Below are 14158 nucleotides of genomic sequence, written 5' to 3' on the forward strand. Positions count from 1 at the left end.
AAAGTGTTCCTATGTTAAGTGTTGCAAAAAATGCATTTGTTTTGGTTTTAAGTTGACCAGAGGACTCCAACTTCCTCTGCTGAATCACACTGCACTTTCACCTGGCCACCCCAGAATCTGAATGGTTGGGTTGGGGAAGGAGACCAGACAGCGTGGTCATCGGTCTCATCAGATTAGGGAAGGGCGGGGAAGGAAGTCGGCCGTGCCCTTTGAGAGGAACCATCCCGGCATTTGCCTGGAGTGATTTAGGGAAATCACGGAAAACCTAAATCAGGATGGCCGGACGCGGGATTGAACCGTCGTCCTCCCGAATGCGAGTCCAGTGTCTAACCACTGCGCCACCCCCCAGAATCTGAAATGCCAGTTGCACCAGTAATACTGGTGCTGGATTGACCATCTGGGATAATACAAAATGCTCCACGATGACTGTACCTGAAATTAGGTGGGGTTGAGTAGACTCACTGAGTGAACTCAGAGTGTTAAGACTGGAAGGGTTAGTCCCAGAATACAAATTTCAGCCGCACCACTGGTAAACAGATGCTGACCACTTTGCCGCTTTCTACAAGATGGACACACAGTGGATTTGGTTTTGTTTTGCCTTGGTCCAGGACTGCTTGTTCTGTATTCGCATATGTCCACCATATCTGATGGAACATTCACTATCCGCCACCTGTGACCCATCCAATACCCTAGGAAAGGTTAACTTCTTAGACTGTTAGTTGCAAAAGTCTTGAAGCCTGGAATCGCACTATTGTAATATGGAGTGGAGTGTCCCCTTATCACACTATGTAGTAAGGGGACACTCCAATATGGCTGATAAGAATAAAAGAATTGTGCAATTAAAACAGGTGCCAAAGACTTGAATTTGTGTGAAACATTCTTTAATACTTTGTGCTGTTAGTTAGACATTTGACTTGTGATGCCAACATCTTGAGGCCTCCCACTAACTAAAAGACCTGGACTTTTTGAACAGTTAACAAAGAGGAAGCAATCAGCAACTGCTGTCGCATCAATGAACACAATGTTAAGGAAGTTAGGAAAACAATATTGCTTGGTAAGAGGAACAGAAAACAGACCTATGAGTATCGCACAGTCAACATCAAACATTCAGTTCTGGCTACAAAGATGTAGTACAAAAATTAATAAAAATCAAAAGCACTGTAGAATACACCTTACACATGCATGGGCCAAGGCGGGTTATGAGGGATGGGAATGACTCGTCCTGGTTCCATAACTGTGTTGTAAAATTATTATGTTCCGTAACTGCTACAAAAAAAGTTGAATCACAGATTAAAGTAAAGTAAAGCTCTTAATTACAAAGGGAATCAGAATGAAGCTAAATGAGCATAATGAGAGCTATGAGAGAACCATCTGACAAATTCCAAAGTAAAATTTTCTCAACCGATCTGGCTAACAATCCAAGTTTCGGTCTTACGTAAAGTTAGCAAACAGATCAAAATCACCCCTTCACTCACTCTGTGATCATACATGATCTGAAGTGGAACGTGATAAACAAAATATTGAAACATAAAATTTTGTCTCCCAAAATGTTTTCACTCTGGAAGTTTGTAATATGGCGGCTTGGTTCAATTGGTTCAATTATCACACAAATCCTGGATGGCATACAGTATGGTAACCAACAATGGAACTGACAACTGACTATAAGCCTCTTTGCATAATTCATATAGACTTGTAAAGATGTCTCATCAGATTCAGACGCCTTATCCCTAGAAGCCTTCTAGCAGCAGTTTATCACAAGTTGCAGGGCTGACGAATGGAAGCAAATGAAAGACAAAAGTGGTTTTTATTCCAGTTTTCAAGAACTGGTTATTGGGCAGATGCATGGAATTACAGGCCTATTTCACTGACGTCAATCTGTTGTTAGAATTATAGAGCATGTTTTATGCACAAGTATAACAACTATTTCAGAAACCAAACACCTCTTCAATAAAAATCAACATGAGTCCTGCGGAGACCTTGTGAAACTCACTTTTTTTCCCATGAGTTCAAGATCACTGTAGACAATGGTGTACAGTTTCGTACTGTGTTCCTTGATTTTCAGAAACCATTGGATAATGTTCTGCATTGTTATTAAGTTAACCAAATATGAGACACTCAGATTAGGTTTGTGACTTGATTCAGGACTTCCTAGAAGACAGTATCCATCATTTCTAATGGAATGACTTGACAGATATAAAAGTAGCTTGGGGGTATGTAAAGGGAAAGCTATATGGCTCTTACTGTTGGCAATATATATATATGATCTGATGGTTGATGTCAGAATCCAAATGAGGCTGTTCACTGATGATTCTGTTCTCCATAAGAATGCCAGAACAAGTCTAGTGAAATGCAGGAAGAACTGCAGGGGCTGATAATTTGTGATGGGACTGGTAGTTAACCATGACAGTAAATAAATCACACAAACAGGTGCAGCCATAACTGTGACTGCATTATTCCTGATAATACTGTTCAGTAATAACTGTGAAATACCAGAGCAACCTTAAGTAGAATGATCACATAAGACTTGTTGTATGAGAAGCTGCGCAAAGGCAAGACTCACTGGAAAAACTAAGGAAAGTAATTAATCCACAAAGAAAGTGGCTTACAAGAAACACTTCTGATTGATTCTTGAGTGTTGCTCACCGGTCTGGTCCCCTTACCAAGTAGACTCAAACAGCAGCAGCATATTTTGTCATGGCTGTGTTAAGAAAGCATGCAAGTGTTTTTGAGATGCTCATTAAACAATACCAGATTCTATAAGAGAGATTTTGTGCATCACTGAGAAGTTTACTATTTAAGTTCCAAAGTGCCGGTTTTAACAAGAAGTCAGGTCACATGTTACTTCCACCCACACACACCTCACAAAATAATCACAATGAGAAGAACAAAAGCAATGAGGCAACTGTGTAACTACAAGTCATCTTCATTAGATTTCTGATTACCAAGCCGTGAGAAATGGTATGCATTAACTAAAGCACCTTTGTCCTATGTGACCACTTCTGTCTTAACAGTGGTTATTTACAGCTGCAATGAAGAGCTGTGATAACATTCTAATATATATTACGTGCTGTATATGAACAGACTTTGTTAAGTCAGATTCAAGTTCAATGCCTTACAGTATAGTGGCTTTTTGTGTAAGTGTGAAAGGGGGGGGGGGGTTGCACACAAATAGAGCATTGTAGTTTGGATAATGGATACACAGATAATGAAATATGCCACTCAAATAAATCATTCAAACTGAAAAACTGTGATAAAGGAAAGCCACAGCGGAATTTAAGTAGAGGTGCTAATTCATCGAAAGGTGCATACATAATACTGCAAACTTTGCTAACCTTTATTCAGGCAAATCCATTTTTTATTCTTACCATAACTCTGCCCCATGTATACTTATATACCCACTTGCACAAAATTACAAGGAAGGTAAGTGTATAAATTCCTGTCAATGACACTACATGGTACACAAACTGAGTGGGAGCACTCGAATGTATAGCAGATTGTTTAACCCCATTGAATTCTGCTGTTGAGGCAACAAACACCCTACACGATTAATTCTTTCCAAATGCATCAGGTACATCATCAAACTAATGGTTGCAATGCCACCATTTATGTTTTCATTTCATTTCAGCTGAACACACTGTCTTACTGAAGACCCATAATGCATAATGCAGTATTAAATCATTGCTATCTGTACAAATTGTTTATGTGGACGTATATTTATCTGAAGAGTCAAGACAATTCATTTCCAGTTCAAAAACTATTCCACTTTAGTTGGTTGGTTGGTTATTTTCACGTTCAGTGGATCATTTTGCACAATAAAGTACAATGATATGGACAGAATCATTTGACATTCACATTACAAATTAATTTGTAATTGTGGCTACATACTAAACACTTTCTTAAATATGCAGGTTTGAGATAGTAATAAACATTCACCACCTTTTACACATTACAATAATAGAAATTATTCTAGAAATTATTCTACGGAATACAAGGAGAAGCTTTTACAGTTTGTTTTCAAATTTGATTTTGCAGTCTGTCGGGCATTTTGTATCACTAGGTAAGGGATCAAAAATTTCAGCTGAGCCCTACTTTTAACACCAAACCCAACCTTAATGTGGAATAACGAACTGAACGTCATTTTCCTTCTGTGTTGTGATAATTTACGCCACTGTTATTCCTGACCAGTAGTGGATTATTTACACCAAACTTCCTGAGGGAATGAATACAATGTGAAGCAGTTGTCAGAATGCCCAGTGCCCAACTTCTTAAAACAGATGTCTACAAGATGATCATGGGTAAGTACCAAAGGTTACTCTTACAGAAGTTCTTTCTTGAAGAAGAGTTACCCCAGAACATTATTTCAAATGACATTACTGAATGAAAAAGTGCCAACTTACTGATTTGTTTCTCCCCAAGATTTGGTTATTTGGTTATATTCTGTATGCTCGATGAATCTTTTCATTGTATCTATCTCACTCTTACATGGAGCAAGTCAACTGATTTATAAACATTTTTTTTCTTCATGAAAAGTAGAAAATTCATGATGGAATTTTGTGTGTGTGTGTGTGTGAGTTGCTTAGCTTTGACGTGCAGTCCTATAGACATACCAAACTAAATCACAAACCATAAATCTTACATGAATTAAATAGTAAGTTGACAACTTTTAATCCATAATCTTCATCCAGCTGTATTACTTTCTGTCACAAAAATATTTTATTTTCATTTGTTACTAGTTACTACAATTATGCTAGAGTACCACACTTATCTCTAGTACCTTAGTGTGACAACAGGAAATGGCATTTTTAAAACACTCAGTAGAACAGAAGCCAAGCTCTTGTCTAGTTATATGATACAAACACAAAGACCCTAGCTTATGGTGTCATATGTGTAACGTCCAGTTCTTCAATGTGCTGCACATATAATAAATGGAATATTTGTTCTATATGGGACTCTGCCAGACAGATCAAATGGCTCTACCAATACCGCATGCCAGCTTCATCCCATAACGCAATGACAATGTCGCATGTAACGACATACGTGCCTAACCAGATAGAGCACAGAATGCAGAAAATATTTCTTTTGCATCTAAATTATTTTATAGAATGTATGTTGTGATGACAGAATTATCTGTAACATAGCCCAAGGGCTGGGTTGGGTTGGGCTGGAAAATGGCATTCTAGCTGTGAACTGTCGAAGTCTTATTGAAGCTTAGTTAATCCCCACAGATAGTACATAAATTATCTGAGTGGAAAGGAATCGTGCAGTCCCTTGCCATACATCATATGTGTACAATCTGTTTCATTATAATTGTTCTCAGCATGCCCACACATTTTAGACTGCACAAAGTATTTGTCTTGGAAATATAATGAGAGGTAATAAAATGATAAGCCTAGAAACCATCAACTAAACAGTTGTGGAGGATTGTAGATAACAGGAGTGCCCCAGGTGATACGGTTCAGAACAAAATCACAACTTATCTTTTCAAACAAACAGAAGTCTCTCAGCAAACCAAAATATATTTTTAAAAAATTAAACCTATTTTCTGTTTAAAACATCTGAAAACTTATACCCTCAGTTATCGGATCATGATATTAACAGAATAACTTGCATAATTCTCTTAAATTGCCATACAACACCCTGTAGTATAATAAAGTTATGATCTACACTACACTGCAATTTTATTCACAGAGTTACTACTTTCAAACACAGAATTCTAGCCTCATTACACAGGTTGATCTTCAAGTTATTAAAGAACACTGACTACATTCTTAGAGGCAGCCCAGTGCCACTCCCACTATAAATATCACACTGTAGCTCATTACAACATAACTTGTGAAATGTGTGAAACAGAGGCTTAACATGTTTAAATAATCCATGTATTTATAAAATTATTCTACCACACACCAAAGAGTAATTCGTAGAATTCACTAGCATAGATGTATGCAAAAATCACAAAAGCTTTAAATTTTGCTTATAATGCACAAAAACTACAGCCAGAAATCTTTTGTGAGAGGTGCTACAGCAAAGGGAAACTGGACTCTTAAATATAAGCCACTTGTACAGAAGAAATTTTTGTTCATAAGTCATCTAATGTCCAATATCAAATAAAAAGACACATATAAGGGAGACATGCAATCTAATTTTCATGATGAACTGCAATTTCACTAACTTAACATTAATCAGACCTGTTTTTACTATAATTTGATATACAAAGTGTACAGTTTCATTGGAGAAACAACTGGATTACCTAATTCTAAGCAACAGACGCTATACAGTTCGCAGGGTAATCTTTCCAGTTACCACTATTTACCACTGACAGTAACATAACCTTCCGTAACTATGATTTTTAAAAAAAATAGATCATAGAATCAGAAATCTCTCGCAATGTCTCAAAGTGATTAAATAAACCCGCGGTACAATGTTTCTGATCATGACAGTTCATTTTACATTCTGTATCGCAGTAATGTCCAAATGATACAGACTTACTATGTACATCTTGTCAACAAAATATCAATTGCTCTGCTACAAATAAAAAGTAATGACACAAAGTAATGCTTTCCCTAGTTACAGATTAAAAGTTTATATCACATGTTCCGTTTCTGTCAATCCGTAAAAACAAGGTAACAAAAGTAAACTAAGCAAATGCCAAAGTGTATACTTCCTAAACCATATGTCAGAACATCACATGAATTCATGATGTCTACGAAAGTTGTGACATTAGTACCTTATCAGCGAAAACAACAGTCCGACAGGAGGGGGGGGGGGGGGGGGGGGGGCTCGCTGTGTACTGTTGAGAGCGGTTGAGAACGTGGGTTGGGGGAGGGGGGCACGCTGTGTACTGTTTAGAACATGCATTTAAGTATATGAAGCTATCCTGACATCATCTTGATCGCATTACAAATCAAATATAAAATAGAAACAAATGTGTGACATTTAGTTACTGGTGATTTTAATAAATAAACAAAAGCTTATAACATAACCTAAACGCAACTACAAAACCGGTAAAATACGGACGCGCCGTGAAGCTAAAACATGACAAGCACAATTATCACGCTTAAGATAAATTTCGTTTACTAATAACTTTATTTACCTGATTTGTCTCCTGACTAGTCTTCGTTTTAATGTTTTTGTCTCGATTTTCACTTTTAACGTGGTATAACCTCACCAGCTTACTCTCAGGAACCGGAATGACGTCAGAGAGTATGAGAAATCTGGTGTCCATATATACTTCAAGTGTTACACCACTTAACATAACATTGTGGCGATATTGCATTAGCGTGTAGCAATGAGCGTGTGTCATTCCAAAAACTGTATTGTTTCGGATTTCAGAGTATGGAGAAACCGATGCAATGATTCGTGCAGTTGGTTTCGATACCAAGAGACGCACGTAAGTTTTTCATACGAAACGAAAAATAAATGAAAGATCCTAGATCAGATTTCATTCGCAATAATATTTTCAGGGAGCAGTTCGTACATGAAGAAATGATAAACATTAGAAGTAACACTTGAAACCTTTCAAATCTGTTCACATTAGCTGCTCAACGGCTTTTACTCATTCAGACTCAATCGTTACGTACTTACGCATGACAACTACAATAAAATGAACAATTACGTTAATTACGCGCCCATAAGTCTTGTTAACAGTATACCATCAACAGTTAAAACGGAGTAAAAAATACTTAAGCATGAGGTACATAAGCCTATTGTATATATTAAAACCCTTTCCAAAATAAAGCCATCATATTACTTCCTTAGACTTGGCCTTGCTTCCCCATTTATCATTCCCTTTAAGGACTGCAGTAAATGTATCACTCATTTTATAAAGAGCGGTTCTCTTACATACATAATCTGCAATCCACCGTATGGCGTGTGGTGGAGGGTACTTTGTATCACCAACAGTGATTTCCATTCCTGTTCCATTCGCAAATAGAATCATAACTTCGTGGTCCATGTGCGAAAAGTACGTTGGCAGCAGCAGAATCGTTCTCCAGTCAGCTTCAAATGCGGTTCTCCAATTTTCTCTATAGTATTTCACGAAAAGAACGTTGTCTACCCTCCAGAGAGACCCACTTGAGTTCATGAAGCAACCCTGCAAATATTCGCGTACGTCGAACCTCTGAAATGCTTCATTGTCTTCCTTCAATCTGACCTAGTGGGGATCCAAAACACTCGAGCAGTAGTTCACTCGCCTTGAACAACAACAACAACAACAACAACAACTTCTTAACCGAAACCGCTATGAAAAACTTTACCGTAGATAAACGGCTTCGGTAAACTAAGTTAGCATCTTCAGATCTTCATGAAGGTTATTACAAATATCTTTCCATTGAATTTCCAAGTAAATAAACCATGAAATGAGCGATGCATTGGCACGTCAAAATTAAAATTACTATCCTCACAATTCGCCATAACGTCGTTCCCATAATATAACACGCTATGCCTACCATGGCGCCACAAGGTTCTGGCGATCTCGTAGGCGTGACGTGCTGCATTAGGGTTGGTTGATTGTTTCGGGGAAGGAGAACAGACAGCGAGGTCATCGGTCTCATCGGATTAGGGAAGGACGGGGAAGGAAGTCGGCCGTGCCCTTTTGAAAGGAACCATCCCGGCATTTGCCTGGAGCGATTTAGGGAAATCACGGAAAACCTAAATCAGGATGGCCGGACGCGGGATTGAACCGTCGTCCTCCCGAATGCGAGTCCAGTGTCTAACCACTGCGCCACCTCGCTCGGTGCTGCATTAGGGGAACGATGTTTTGGCTAAATGTGATGTACACAGCAATTTTAATTTTAACGTGCCAAAGCGTCGCTCATTTCATGCTTTCTGTAAGTGGAAATTCAATGGAAAGACTTTGTGTGATCTACAATGAAGTTTTTTTACAGCGATTTCGGATAAGAAGAACTTCTTAAGTACTCAAGTATTACTCAATAACTACTCGCACTAGTGTTATACATGCAGTCTCATTTACAGATGAATTACACTTACCTAAAATTCTCTCAGTAAACCCAAGTCAACCATTCGCTTTCTATACTACCGTCCTTACTTGCCCCTTCCATTTTATATCACCCTGCAACGTTACGCGTAGATAATTAACCGACGTGATTCTTTCGAGAAGCAGTCTACTGTATCTGAACATTATGAGACTTGCATTATTCTACACTTCCCAGTCACTAAACGGCGAGACTTTCCCGCACACCATAGTGTCATCAGCAAACAGTCGCTAATTGTTGATCACCCTGTCCATCAGATCACTTACGTATATAGAGTATAAGAGCAGGCCTCTCACACTTTCCTGGAACACTCCTGGCGATACATCTGTCTCTGATGAACACTCGCCGCGGAGGACAACGTGCTGGGTTCTGTTACCTAATTAAGACGTCCACTCACATATCTGGGAACCTATTCCTATGCTCGTACCTCCGTTTGCAGTCTGTACTGGGGCACTGTGTCAAACGATTTCTGGGAATCTAGGAATATAGAATCTGCCCTTCATCCATGGTTCGTAGATTCGTGCAAGAAAAGTTTCACAGGAAAGATGCTTTCTAAATCCGCGTTGAATCATCGACGGAAGCTTTTCTCTCTCAAGGAAATTTATTGTATCCAACTCAGAGTACGTTCAATAATTTGTCAGCAAACCGATGTTAAAGGATATCGGTCTATAATTTTGCGGGTCCGTCCATTTACCCTTCTCCTATACAACAGGCCCCTGTGCCTTTTTCCAGTCGCTTGGGCTATGCGCTGGACGAAAGCTAGGCGATAAATACAGGCTAAGTAAGGGGTCAGTACCGTAGAATAAAACCGCACTGCGATTCCGTCCGGACTGGCGACTTAACTGGTTTCAACTCTTTCAGTTGTTTCTCTACGTCAGTGATGGTTATTACTATGTCGTCCAAACGTGAGTCTGTGCGACGGTCAAGCGATAGTATGTGTGCACGATTCTCCTACATGAACGATTTCTTAAACGCGAAATTTAAAACTTAGGCTTTCCTTTTGCTATCTCTTACTGCCATACCGCACCGGCCAACGAAAGACCGGATCCGCTTAGCAAGTGTACGTAGGACCAGAATTTTCTCAGGTTCTCGACAAGATAAAAAAAAAAAAAAAATGTTCAAATGTGTGTGAAATCTTATGGGACTTAAATGCTAAGGTCATCAGTCCCTAAGCTTACAGACTACGTAACCTAAATTATCCTAAGGACAAACACACACACCCATGCCCGAGGGAGGACTCGAACCTCCGCCGGGACCAGCCTCACAGTCCATGACTGCAGCGCCTCAGACCGCTCGACGATAAGATCTTTTGTTAGGATACAGCGGTGATAGCTGTGAGCTTCGCGCATCGATCTTTTCACAGATCCACGAATTTCTGCTAACTTCTGCCTGTCGTCATTTGCGCGTTCTTTTTTGAACCGAGTGCGACAGTCTCTGCTTCCTCGACAATTTCCGATCGTCGTTATGGAACCGCGGTGGGTCTTTTCCGTCCGTAATCCACTTACTCGGCAGTCATACTTACTAGGCGGTCGGCACATACTTCTCAAGAAGGGAATTTACAGTCTGTTTAAACTTTGCCCGTACACTGATGAGCCAAAACACTATGACCACTGCCAACCGCAAGGTTCTATGCTGCCTGATGGCGCTGAGGACACGTGACGCGGTGGAGCAGAGACAAAAGGGAAATCGTTCTAGCGACAGTATGTGGCGCAAATGCGGAAGTTCGCCAACTTCAGCGACTTTGACAAAAGCCAGATTGTTGTGGTCCAGTGCCAGGGAGCGAGCATCTTGGAAACGGCGAAGCTGGTTGGCTGTTCGCGTGTTGCTATCATGAGCATCTTTGGAAATTGGCTGAAGAATGCTGAAACCGCGAGTTGGCGACAAGACGTTGGACGTCCATACCTGATCACTGAACATAGGGAGCTTGCCCGCTCTCTCAAACAGGATAGGCGGCGATCTGTGGCATATGTGACGGCAGAGAACAATTCTGGCGCAGATATAGGCCCCTTGGGAGCACAACTTAAGTGCACTGTGTTGAACATGGTGTTCCGCAGCAGAGGACCCCTACGTGTTCCCATGTTGACCCAACAACATCGTCTGTTACACTATTGACCATTAAAATTGCTACACCACGAAGATGACGTGCTACAGACGCGAAATTTAACCTACAGGAAGAAGATGCTGAGATATGCAAGGGATTAGCTTTTTAGGGCATTCACATAAGGTTGATGCCGGTGGCGACACCTACAACGTGCTGACATGAGGAAAGTTTCCAACCGATTTCTCATACACAAACAGCAGTTGACCGGCGTTGCCTGGTGAAACGTTGTTGTGATGCCTCGTGTAAGGAGGAGAAATGCGTACCATCACGATTCCGACTTTATAAAGGTCGGATTGTAGCCTATCTCGATTGCAGTTAATCGTATCGCGACATTGCTGCTCGCGTTGGTCGAGATCCAATGACTGTTAGCATAATATGGAATCGGTGGGTTCAGGAGGGTAATACGCCACGCCGTGCTGGATCCCAACGGCCTCGTATCACTAGCAGTCGAGATGACAGGTATCCTGTCCGTGTGGCTGTAACGGATCGTTCAGTCACGTCTCGATCCCTGAGTCAACAGATGGGGACGTTTGCAAGACAACAACCATCTGCACCAACAGCTCGCCGATGTTTGCAGCAGCATGGAGTATCACTCGGAGACCATGGCTGCGGTTACCCTTGGTGCTGCATCACAGACAGGAGCGCCTGCGATGGTGTACTCGACGACGAACCTGGGTGCACGAATGGCAAAACGTAATTTTTTCGGATGAATTCAGGTTCTGTTTACAGCATCATGACGGTCGCATCCGTGTTTGGCGACATCGCGGTGAACGCATATTGGAAGCGTGTATTCGTCATCGCCATACTGGTGTATCGCCTGGCGTGATGGTATGGGGTGCCATTGGTTACACGTCTCGGTCACCTCTTGTTCGCATTGACGGCACTTTGAACAGTGGACGTTACATTTCAGATGTGTTACGACCCGTGGCTCTACCCTTCATTCGGTCCCTTCGAAACCCTACATTTCAACAAGATAATGCACGACCGCATGTTGCAGGTCCTGTACGGGCGTTTCTGGATGCAGAAAATGTTCGACTGTTGCCCTGGCCAGCACATTCTCCAGATCTCTCACCAAATTAAAACGTCTGGTCAATGGTGGCCGAGCAACTGACTCGTCACAATATGCCAGTCACTACTCTTGATGAACTGTGGTATCGTGTTGAAGCTGCATGTACAGCTGTACCTGTACACGCCACCCAAGCTCTGTTTGACTTAATGTCCAGGCGTATCAAGGCCGTTATTACGGCCAGAGGTGGTTGTTCTGGGTACTGATTTCTCAGGATCTATACACCCAAATTACGTGAAAATGTAATCACATGTCAGTTCTAGTATAATATATTTGTCCAATGAATGCCCGTTTATCATCTGCATTTCTTCTTGGTGTAGCAATTCTAGTGTCCAGTAGTGAATGATTACAGTGGGCAAGGGATCATCGAGATTGGGCAGTTGGAATCGTGTCGGCTGGTCGGATGAATCCCTTTTATTGTTAAATCAAGAGGATGGCCGTGTCCAGATACGCCGTCATCCAAGCGAACAGCTACTCGAAACAAGCAGCGCGCCACGTATTCAGGTCGGTGGGAGCACTATTATGTTATGTGGGAGATCCAACTGGGCTTCCGTGGGACCTGTGGTAGTAATCGAAGTCACCAAGATAGCTGTGGACTACATGAAGACTAATAGGGAGTACCTTCAACTCCTTATGTTTGATGTCTTCTCTGACAACGGTGGCATCTACCAGCAAGGGTAGAATCACAAGGGCAGAACCGTGCTGGAATGGTTTGAAGATCGTGATAGTGAATTCACGTTGATGTCTTGGACATGAAATTCAGCTCTGAATCCGATGAAACGCAATGATGACGCTATCGGACGCCAGCTGCACACCCACAAACCAATCGCCCGTAAATTACGGAAAGTGTGTGACCTGTGCTCGGGCATCTGGTGCCACAAACTTCCGAAAGCCTTTCAAGTACTTGTCGAATCTATGGCACGCAAAATCACTGCTGAATTGCGTCCCAGATATGGATCAACACGCCTTAAAGTAGGTGTTCATAATATTTTTGAGTATCAGTGTAGTTCTCTACATCGATCCCACTGGAATTAAATGATTCCCTTCATTTTACAACTATTTATCTGCTCTTTCTAGCAAAAACGCTCTCCTAACCCTCTTGATGGATTTATTAACTTCCTTTGTCTCTGTCATGACATCATGATAACTAATCCCTGGCTCTATACTGAGTTTGTCGATGAGGTCAGGCCTGTTTCAAGTTACAAGATATAAAATATTTTCATTGCGTGTGGCCCGTCGAACTATCCGCTCAGGACATTTTTCGGAAAAACGTGTTCGAAACTATTCACGAGAGTGCCTGTTCGTACCAGCTACAACATATCCATAGACGTCCCAGTCTACACTCGGTAGACTTAAGTCGCCTCCAACTAATATTACATGATCTGGGTATTTCCGCGGTACTGAGGGAAAACTTTCTTTGCCATATTTTAAAACTGTCTGAGCGGAATCTGGTATCCGGTAAAAGAATCCGGTAGTTAACTTCAGTTCACTTAGACCTGTTACATGCGTCCAGATAACTTCACCGCCAGACTCAGTTTCGATCTCGACAGGCACAATATTTTTGTCGACTGCAATGTACGCTATCCCTTCTGTAGCGTCTAATCTGTTTTTTCGATATATGTTGCATAACTCGCTAAGTATTTCAGAGCTTTTAACTTCGGGTTTCAGCTGGCTCTCGGTTTCGAGAGTAATTTGAGCGCGACAACTTTCCTGGAGCGTACTAAATTCAATAGCTTTGTTACAAATACTTCGACAATTTATTATTAAAATATTGACAGTCCAAGCGTCTTTACTTTTTACGCGGTCTGATTTAGCTCTCTATGTATCGATTGGCGAAGTTCGTTAGAGGACCTCAGACTGCCGTCCAGCCTAAAAAAAAAAAAAAGGGAGTCCATCCCAAAATGCAGGTCCAGAAATCTGCAGCCAAGATCATCACGTAGTCAACGAAGACTTTGGTAGAGACCCACCACTCGGTTCCAAACCGAAAACATTTTTAAAAAT

At 41.2% G+C, this 14158-nt stretch overlaps 1 protein-coding gene across 1 annotated transcript in view; it reads right to left on the reverse strand.

The window, feature by feature from the left end:
- The window catches only part of LOC126178037 (obg-like ATPase 1), a 295876-nt gene extending 288633 nt beyond the window's left edge, over positions 1–7243 (reverse strand). The window contains exon 1 of the mRNA XM_049924499.1: positions 7091–7243. The gene's annotated coding sequence lies outside the window, so the exon portion shown is untranslated. The remainder of the gene's footprint in view (positions 1–7090) is intronic.
- Between the last annotated feature and the right edge of the window lie 6915 nt (positions 7244–14158).

The sequence above is a fragment of the Schistocerca cancellata genome, chromosome 1 (genome assembly GCF_023864275.1).
Source record: "Schistocerca cancellata isolate TAMUIC-IGC-003103 chromosome 1, iqSchCanc2.1, whole genome shotgun sequence".
NCBI lineage: Eukaryota > Metazoa > Arthropoda > Insecta > Orthoptera > Acrididae > Schistocerca > Schistocerca cancellata.